Source organism: Schistocerca serialis, chromosome 1 (assembly GCF_023864345.2).
Source record: "Schistocerca serialis cubense isolate TAMUIC-IGC-003099 chromosome 1, iqSchSeri2.2, whole genome shotgun sequence".
NCBI classification, from domain to species: Eukaryota; Metazoa; Arthropoda; class Insecta; order Orthoptera; family Acrididae; genus Schistocerca; species Schistocerca serialis.
The window spans coordinates 352,168,369-352,177,648 of NC_064638.1; positions in this window are offsets into that span (position 1 = coordinate 352,168,369).

Below are 9,280 nucleotides of genomic sequence, written 5' to 3' on the forward strand. Positions count from 1 at the left end.
ACTGACGCGCTGATTCATTAGTAAATGGATTGTGGAGAAAGTCAGCTATGATCTTACTAACGGGATCGTTCCATTGTGTCCCTGATGCGATTTAACCCTAGATTACTACACACTCGTAAAATTTACGATTGCAGTTGGTACCACTTCGCGGTTCCCGCCTATCAGGTATCATCGGTATAAAGTGTAAAACAGGACATTTTGTTCTTATGTTGTATGTAACATGCCATTGGAAACCTATAATTGTAATTAAGTTGTTCATAAACTGTAAATTATGCGTTCTTTGAATAAAATATGTAGTAGTAAAATATACGATGGTTTAGTAACCACGTAACGTTTCCCCTCTGTTAGTGTTCTAGGGTTCTATAAACAACAAAAATTAAGTACGGATGCCCAAAAGGGGATTTGAATTCTGCTTTATGAGTCCGCTGCTTTTTTCTCTGTAGAAGAGCAAATGACACATAGAAGTTCCAGTGAAAATAATTAATACGAAGAAAATGACCATGACATGTGCGAGTGGGATCCGTTCTCTCAGGGTTCCATATGAACTTAATTGTGTGTAAGTTAGTTCATCTAGCGGTTTTGGTGAGCGAGTTTGCGAGTGCCTAAATACGTGACATACATGACTGTATCTTTTGATTGCATTGACTTAGTAGCTTACATTTCTCACGTCGCCAATGAACCGCAGGTCTACGTATTGACATTAGTTTCAGCTCGATACCTCTACTCTTTCCTGACAAGACGGCAGGCAGACAGACAGACATCAAATGGCGGAAAATATTTTTGTGTGACATAATTACAACTAACCAGTTTTCCGACTTTTTGCCTTACTTCCTTTGCAAACCTTTCTTTCTGAAATTTTCCTGTTCTTATGTCAACGGGAAGCACGTTTTAGGTTTTGATGAGTTAATTTGCGATTACCAAAATCTGTGACATAAATCGCGGTGTCTGTCGTTTATAACGATTTAGAAGCTTAAATTTTTTACTCTGGCAGGGGACCCTAGTGTCTAACATAGATTTCAGCTCTTTCCTGAGAAAAAGGATTCTTACCAGACAGATAACAAAGTGATCCCATAATGGATCTGTTTTTACCTACTGATGTACAAAATCCTAAAAAAAATAAAAAAAATGAAAAACCACACCAAGTTTTTTTGTGGTTTAATTGCAAAGATGTACCGGTCAGATCGTAAAGCATTTATTACCGGTAGACGGTTGAAGCATAGAGCTATATGGTTAAAAGTACGTAGCAAGTTCTAAACAATTTGAAAGGAGCGAAATACTGTACTTTAAATGCTTGGCGACCCTGCAGAAGGGTTTGCTTAATTCCAAGACCTGCTATATAAACCGCGATCTAATCACTTTTCACAATCATCCTTCATTCCCTTTATGTCCTTTTTCTTTTATGTAAACGTTCTACGGCGGTCAGCGATCTCAAAAACGAAGAACGAAGATATTACCACTAGCGGAAAGAATGGAAGAGCTGAATGAAGAAGCTGCTCGGTTTGGAAGCAGCGTGGAAGCACCGTTAATTTCCGTACATAGTTGCTTGACAGTTCACATAGTGAACGTTTTTTTAAAATGAAACTGAATGAAATTTCCTATGGTCCGCGTTAGCTGTATTTGTTCAGGTCACTTATAAATCCACACAAACCGTTTCGTAACTTAAGGTGCATCTTCTGGTGCAAATATAAATGCTATGTCATAGGTTAGATTGCCGCAGAGTAACAATTGGTGTGGTTAGGTAAAGTTTTTATCACTCCTCATTTGATAAAAAACCATTGTCAGTTGATAAAACACCATCGTCAATGTTGGATATATTGTCAGTGTTAAGTCGCGAACTGTACACTTTCAAATTAAAACATGCTACCATCGGCCTATGTCAAAGGAGAAAAATGCGACAACATAGTAGCTGACAGCGTAAGCTACGAGTATCCCGTGTGTTGTCGTAGCGTGTGCTGTGGCACCAGTCCTGATTCAAGGTTACAAGCTACAAATTTTATCATAAAAACTTTCGAGTTCAAGCTTGATAACCATTGTCATACTGTAAAACCGTGTAACACAATGAAGTTTATATTTTCACTAATATGAAATAACTGCTCTCTCACTACATTAAAATTCTATCGATTTGACAAATACGCTACTGCAAGCGGAAACTGAGGTTAGGCACATTTTGACGCGATTAGCGGAAGAGGTGCCAAACTTAAACAATTGTAGCTAACCGGTTGCTGAGAATTCGCTGTTGTCATAATAACTAGTTATCACTACTGGCAGGTATTTTAAAAACTTCCAACCCTGTGCAACATTGTTTACAAAAGTGAGCACTGACCATGTCATGCTCGTCCCATCAGGGAAAAACCGACTTATTTATTTATTTATTTAAAGACTTTTCGTTCTTTACCCTTAAAAATACAAAGGACGGTTCGATTTATGATCAACTGCAGACTCAGGATCTTTCTAGCCTAATACCCGCTAATTGTTAGAGGGCTACAGTAAGACACAGTCCGGATTATATAGGGAGTCCATAAATGTTTACCCTGGTTTCAAAATAAATATTATTTATATTTATGATAGTAACGTTTCTTTGTTATTAAAGGTCTACTAGGGAACTTATGAAGCTTCTGTACAGCTATAATTAAATAATTAGTCTCTTTCAAATGTTAGTAAGACAACGGCGAAGTTAAACAACGATGTTGGTGTGTCCACATCGACATTCTATAGACTCAAAAGGTTCTTCTTGTTTTGATATACTTCACTAATCCTTTCAGTAATCACAATTATGCTTTGGAACAGCTATTGGCCAATGTACAGTAGCATTCGATGAAGAGGAGTCGAAGTTGGATGCATCAGAAATACGTTCGTTCTCAGTAATTTTGTCATAATTACTGTCTTCGTCATCATTTACGTCAAAGTATTCGGTAAAATTACATACAGTAGGCTTTTCACCTGTGTTTGTAGTCTACAGGAGTCAGATTCAATGGTTAGATCATTCTTTCCTTTGCCGTATTTAATTCCTCTACGAGCGGAAAGGTATTTGGATAAAGATTCAGCGAGAGTTTCAGACTCTTCAGTTTTTATTTTCTTAGCTTTCTTTTCTGAGAGCCAGACTACAAAAATGTTCGTGTGACAGACTATGGCCTACTCGTCCATTAACAATCATTTGTTGTGTCTCCTTTTAGCCTATAGGCTCGTAATATAGAGTAGATAAGTACGATAAAAATCATAAAAGCTCAGGGGAGCAAGATATTTGGATTTACAAGGCAGTGAATTGTTGATCAACGGGACTTGTGTGTTACGGCGGGTCCTATATTTCATTTACAAGCAACAATAACGGAAGTTAATCTATTGAATGTAACACAACAGCAGCTATATAGACCAGACGAACCCCTAGAGATGTTTTCCAAACAAAACTTTACCTTCCTAACCGACACCTGGGATCCAAACCCGTACCTTCACTAAGCTTGATGATAGCAACTCAGGACGGGCAAATCACTGCAGAGTAATTGCTGCAGCAGGCGCAACAGTATCGAGAGGGTAGACATCAGACAACTCTGACCTTGAGTGTCAAAGTTCGTATCGCCATAGTGACACTGACTTTGCTCTGCCTAGCTTTTCCCTGTCTGAAATAGCAAGCCTTGCAGAAACCGAACCCAGGGGTAATTCGAATTCCCGTAGGCTGCATTTCTGAATGAGGAATGAAAAATAGAATTTGAAGTTGGAGATTAATACAGTTCTTTTATGGTAGTTAAGAACGGCCAATGTAGTATATGTACTTATTTTACAGACGGGCGTAATATTTGTCTCTGACAAAAATAGTATTCGAATTGAAAAAAATTAACTACTCCTCCTACAAATTATAAAGAAATCATTTCTTAAAAATCTGACTGCGAGTTTAAAAATATTGTCTGACAACTCCTAAAAACTGCTCTGCAATCCTCCTGTAGGCAACGGACCACTTATCTCCTCCTGCTGCTGCAACTGCATGATCAGCAACGTGCTAAAATATTTCAAAAGCAATACTGCGATCCTTGCAGAGTGCAATGCATGAACTAATTGCAACAACTACTGCCATATTTTCTTATTTGATAGAGAAATTGAATGATCAAGAGAGGTTAGGTCAACTAGCCTTAAACGGTGTAAAAGATGAAAGGAACTAATTAAGACTTTAATTTACTATATTTGCAAAATAGATTTTTAAACACTAACAATCTTCACACAGCCTTCAATTATTCCACAACGTCTGTATTCAATAAATATATTTCTGGCCACAACGAAGGTATGAGTATTACTCTGAATGTATGCATACACAAGTCTGACAAAATTCCTCCAGTGTACAAGCAACCAACAAACTACGCGTAGCAAAAAGGCAAACTACCAAAAATCCTCAATTAATACGAAAGTCTTCTCTGGCGCTACTTGCACGATCGCGGCAGGCTGCGAGCTCTCGCAGCTTCTCTCCACGGCATGCTGCGTCCGACCACTCCCGACAACTCCTCGCTCGCTACTACACGCGAAAATAATATCTCAGACTCAGAGTTTGCGTATGCACACACCAGAATCATAGAAGTCCAACTTTCATAACGTCCACCATAACTTTTTGGGATGAATCTTGCCTAGCATGTTGCCGAGGAGCAAACGAAAATTCAAACATGACAAAATTGATTTGTTAGCCGCTGACACATGGGCTCGTTGCTAAGCAGCAAACCTGGGTGGGAGGAAATAACAGAGGTTGATCCACAACCAATGCCTTGTACCACTATATTTCACAAACAGCTTTCTTCTATAATCCTTGAATTGAACTTGTCTTGCATTGAGACCAAGAGTACGAATATATACATCGGAATACCATTCGTAAAGTCAGTCTCTATGATTCTGATAGGGTTCGACACTTACACACTTTGGTACAGGGGGAATATGGACATTGATACATTGCTCCACTTGGTCTATATTTGCGCTGTTGCTGCGTAAAATCTCAAGAAAGTCACAGTATGACCCTGTTATGTATGAGCACCAACCAATCAGTCTATCTATACCATTTGTTAAAGCACAGTAGTGATTATATTAATTCACAACAGCTGAATGTTTTAGGTGTATGTTTGTGCTTTCATGAGGTTAATTCAGGCATTTCATACCTGTATGTATCATCTAAAGACACCTTCCACCCTAAAATTTGAACAGGAGTAGGAGTATGAGATGAGTCATACTTGTCTGTCATCTTGTGCTTTACATACCCCATAATACTGGACATACAGTCCGCGCATACCACTGAATGTTGTGCATTTCCTACTTTTGTGACTACTTCAAAGTCATTGTCATGTGCCAGATCCACATTCATGTGTCTACAGCCATTGGCAGTCACATTGTATGTAGTGAGGAATAACAGTATTCTGGTGGGTCCTGGCTGTTGTGGTGGAGCTATGATATAGTCAGACAGCACCAGGTCCATAAGAAATTCTGTGGATTGTAACTGATGCTGTGGTTGAGGGAGGAACATCTCAGCGTCTTCACCCAGCATTGGATCAGGGTTCTGTTGTTGCTGCTGCTGGGCTGCTGCTGCAGCAATTGTGTTACTTCATAGTTGAAGGACACTAGGTCAGGAAGACATCTCATGGACAGTGGCTGCTGCTGTGATGTGTGCACACCTCATCTGTAGCAACAATATTAAGACCATAAGTATAATAACATACACATATAATAATAAAAATAATAAGAGACAGTATGTCAAAACACATACTGATAGCCTTCCCCTTCCCAGCTGAGCCTTGCTGCTAGTGGTGCTCCATGCTGAACAGTCAACTATAACATACACACAATCAAATTGTTATAAAAATATTGCTCTTTGTTCCAGAACTTACCTTGCCTGCCTACTTTTGTTACTGGTTTACCTTCGGCCTGCTATCGTTGTTCCATATTCCTTCTGCATTTCAACGATTTTATAGGATTATAGTCTCTGGGGATGGATACTTTTATATTTCTCACCAATCACCTCATCTTGGACTGACATAAAGTAACTTCAGTAGCAGTACTAGTCCATACTTTCATCTCAAATTGAGTCACGTTTCTCAATAAGGTGACCATAAATATCCTCATCGTAGTCATCTTCTACTTTCACCTTATCATTTTCTGTGGCCTACGCTATTCAGACGTTATTGTGTTACTATTCGAGCTTCCTAGAAACAAAATATCTGACAAGCATTGTTTGCAGGTGTAAATTGTTCTTGTCGAAGTAATTATAGTTACCACTTATGTATTCACTCTTCCACAATTGGATCGCAACCTTGCAAGCTAATGGTTGGTGTCACTGAACACGCTCATCTATACAAGGGCTGGGTGCCTATTTTTCGTCATAGTTGGAGACCTGGCTGGCCTCCATAAATCTCACCTTCATGCATCGCCGGCCTTGTGATGTTCGGTTTGGTATTTCTAAAAAATAAATGACAATGACCTATAGCTATCAAGCCTAAATGTATACACACGTAAGCACAAGACAGAGAGCCATGTTACTTATGAATATGACCATCTGCAGCTGGTAGACTGGTCTCATTCAGCCTTTGCTCAGTTATAATCATATGCACTACCAACAGACTGCACTCGGTCATAACAGGTGTAATACTGTCATATGTGAGTCTGACTTGTATCATTCAGATATCCTGGAAAGAAAGAATAGACCGTAACCATTCTATGCAGGCATAAATAATTTTCTCAGCACATGTACGTAAGAGTGGTACTTACGAGTACAGTGATCTTTGGTTAGTGGCAATGATCCTGTCATCTCAGAGGGGCTCCTGTATTTCCCATCAGTAGGGCTACCGTACCGTCATCCATCAATGGTGACAATATGCTGTCATCTGTAGCACAAAAAAATTCGTTAGATCACGTCTACACATGAACTAACATCCAAGCACACGAACATATTATGTTTAGATGTTTAATCGGAATGTCATCATCCAGACAAGGGCGTCTACGCCCCTCATCACCATCTCCAGATGCGTCTTCACACGTGCGTATCATTGCTGATAGTCGGCCAAATACTGATGTGAATCAAACTTGAGCAATGTGTCGTATATATATATATATATATATATATATATATATATATATAGGGGGTGAGTCATATACGATGTAACACCCCTTTTACATCGCGAATGGTTCCACACGTCGAAAAGAAGCTTTCCGCAATTAATAATATACTGAGGGGCACATAATGTATTATATTGACAGTCCTGTCAACTCTGGTACCAACCGAGATACCGAAAGTGTTTCCCATATGGGACCGTATACTTCTCTAAACTACGTTCTGTAGCTGTTGGAGAGAGACAACTACAATGATACAGGGTATGTTAATATTGTCGTCGAAACCTTTCACAAAAGAGTCAGAGATGTATGCTAAAACTTGAGAGCAATGCGGCCAAAGTCTGCTATTGCGGTGTAAAAACCGCCAAGCACAGCTCTCATGCCAGGCTCCATCGTTGTATTCAGCTAGACAGATAAAGACAAGACAAAAATCATTTCTTACACGACATATATACAGGGTCAGCTATGATTTTTGTGCATGTAACTATGGAACTACGGCATATACTAGCTTCTGGTGCATCAAATGTTTAAAATGTGTGTAGGTTCCTGGTTTTTGTGGAAATATCTGGAGTCTCATTAAGCAGTTTCCCGTCGAAACCCTCGTCTTTGATGCTTACTTTGCCGAAACAAAAGTGTCGGTCGTTCATACGTCCTAGTGATAAACAACCCTTCCATGGAACAAAATAACCTACTGTATTAACTTTCTCAGATTAAAAAAAAAATACCTGAACTGTCTTTGCCTGGAGACGCCTGAACTCTTCTTAATGGTCCAAAGCCTAATGTCAGACAAATGTGTATCTGTAAATACTACTCGAAGTCGTAATTAGACGAAATATACTTCCAATAATGTAAACAGCTTATACGGAATGGCTGACGACATGTCACCAACATAATAGATACTTTTCTTAACGAAAAGTAGTTTTACAGTTTATTAAACATGTGCTCAAATTGTTTGCCATCGATTGCAAGGCGCATTTATTATCGCCATTGGAGAGATAGATGAACAGATGAAAGTACATTGGATGATGTGCCACTACACGCTCTGACGATTCGACTGCGCATATCATCTGCCGTAGTCGGTGCATCATGATAGACTACATCTTTCAGTGCTCTCCAAAGAAAGGAAAAAGAGAAGTCAAAGCATGGGACCAGGCCGACCACTGTACTGAAGCATTCCGAGCTATCCAACGGTTTGGAAAATTTTCATTGACTTTTTGCGTTGAAGCATGGGAAGAGTGAGATGGACAGCTATCATTTTGGAACCACACACACAGACGCTTATCCAGCGACACCTCTTCTAGAAGAACAGGTACAATGTTCGTTAGAAAGGTGAGTGCGTATTTCCATCTAACAAATCTGAAATGATGGGAGGCTCCAAAGTTGAATTTCATATGATGCCGCACCACACGTTTGCGCTCCACTGTCTTTGGTATTGTTCCTACCGAAGTCAGCTTGGATTTTCAGCAGCCCGGTAGCGCATGTTATGTAAATTTCCAGTAGCACGGTTCGCAAAAGTTGCTTTGTCGGTAAAGAGCACAAGTAGCAAAAACGTCAAAAAATGGTTCAAATGGCTCTGAGCACTATGGGACTTAACATCTATGGTCATCAGTCCCCTAGAACTTAGAACTACTTAAACCTAACTAACCTAAGGACATCACACACATCCATGCCCGAGGCAGGATTCGAACCTGCGACCGTAGCAGTCGCTCGGCTCCAGACTGAGCGCCTAGAATCGCTAGACCACCGCGGCCGGCAGCAAAAACGTCGTGTCGTCTTTCAGGTGCTGGAGAGAAAGTTGATAAAATTCTATACGAGGTCTGAAATCACGTGCTCCGACTATACGACGTAAGGACAGATGATAAGGATGCAATTTACACTGACGGAAAAAATCGCAACACCAAGAAGGAGTTGTGCGACGTGAGCGAAAGTTGGTAAGCGTGTATCTACATCTGAAAGATGATGTCTCTTTAAATTTCGCATAAGAGTGATGCTAGTAGCGTCACTATAGGGATACAAATAAGATTTGCTACAAATACTAGGTGTAACGGATGTCAGCGTTAGTTACCTTTGAGATTGGACATGGTGACTTGATCGTAATCAATAATGGCTTTAAGGCGTCGAAGACTCCGTTATAAGCACCTCACTAAGTTTGAACCAGCTCATGTTCAAATGGTTCAAATGGCTCTGAGCACTACGGGACTTAACTTCTGTG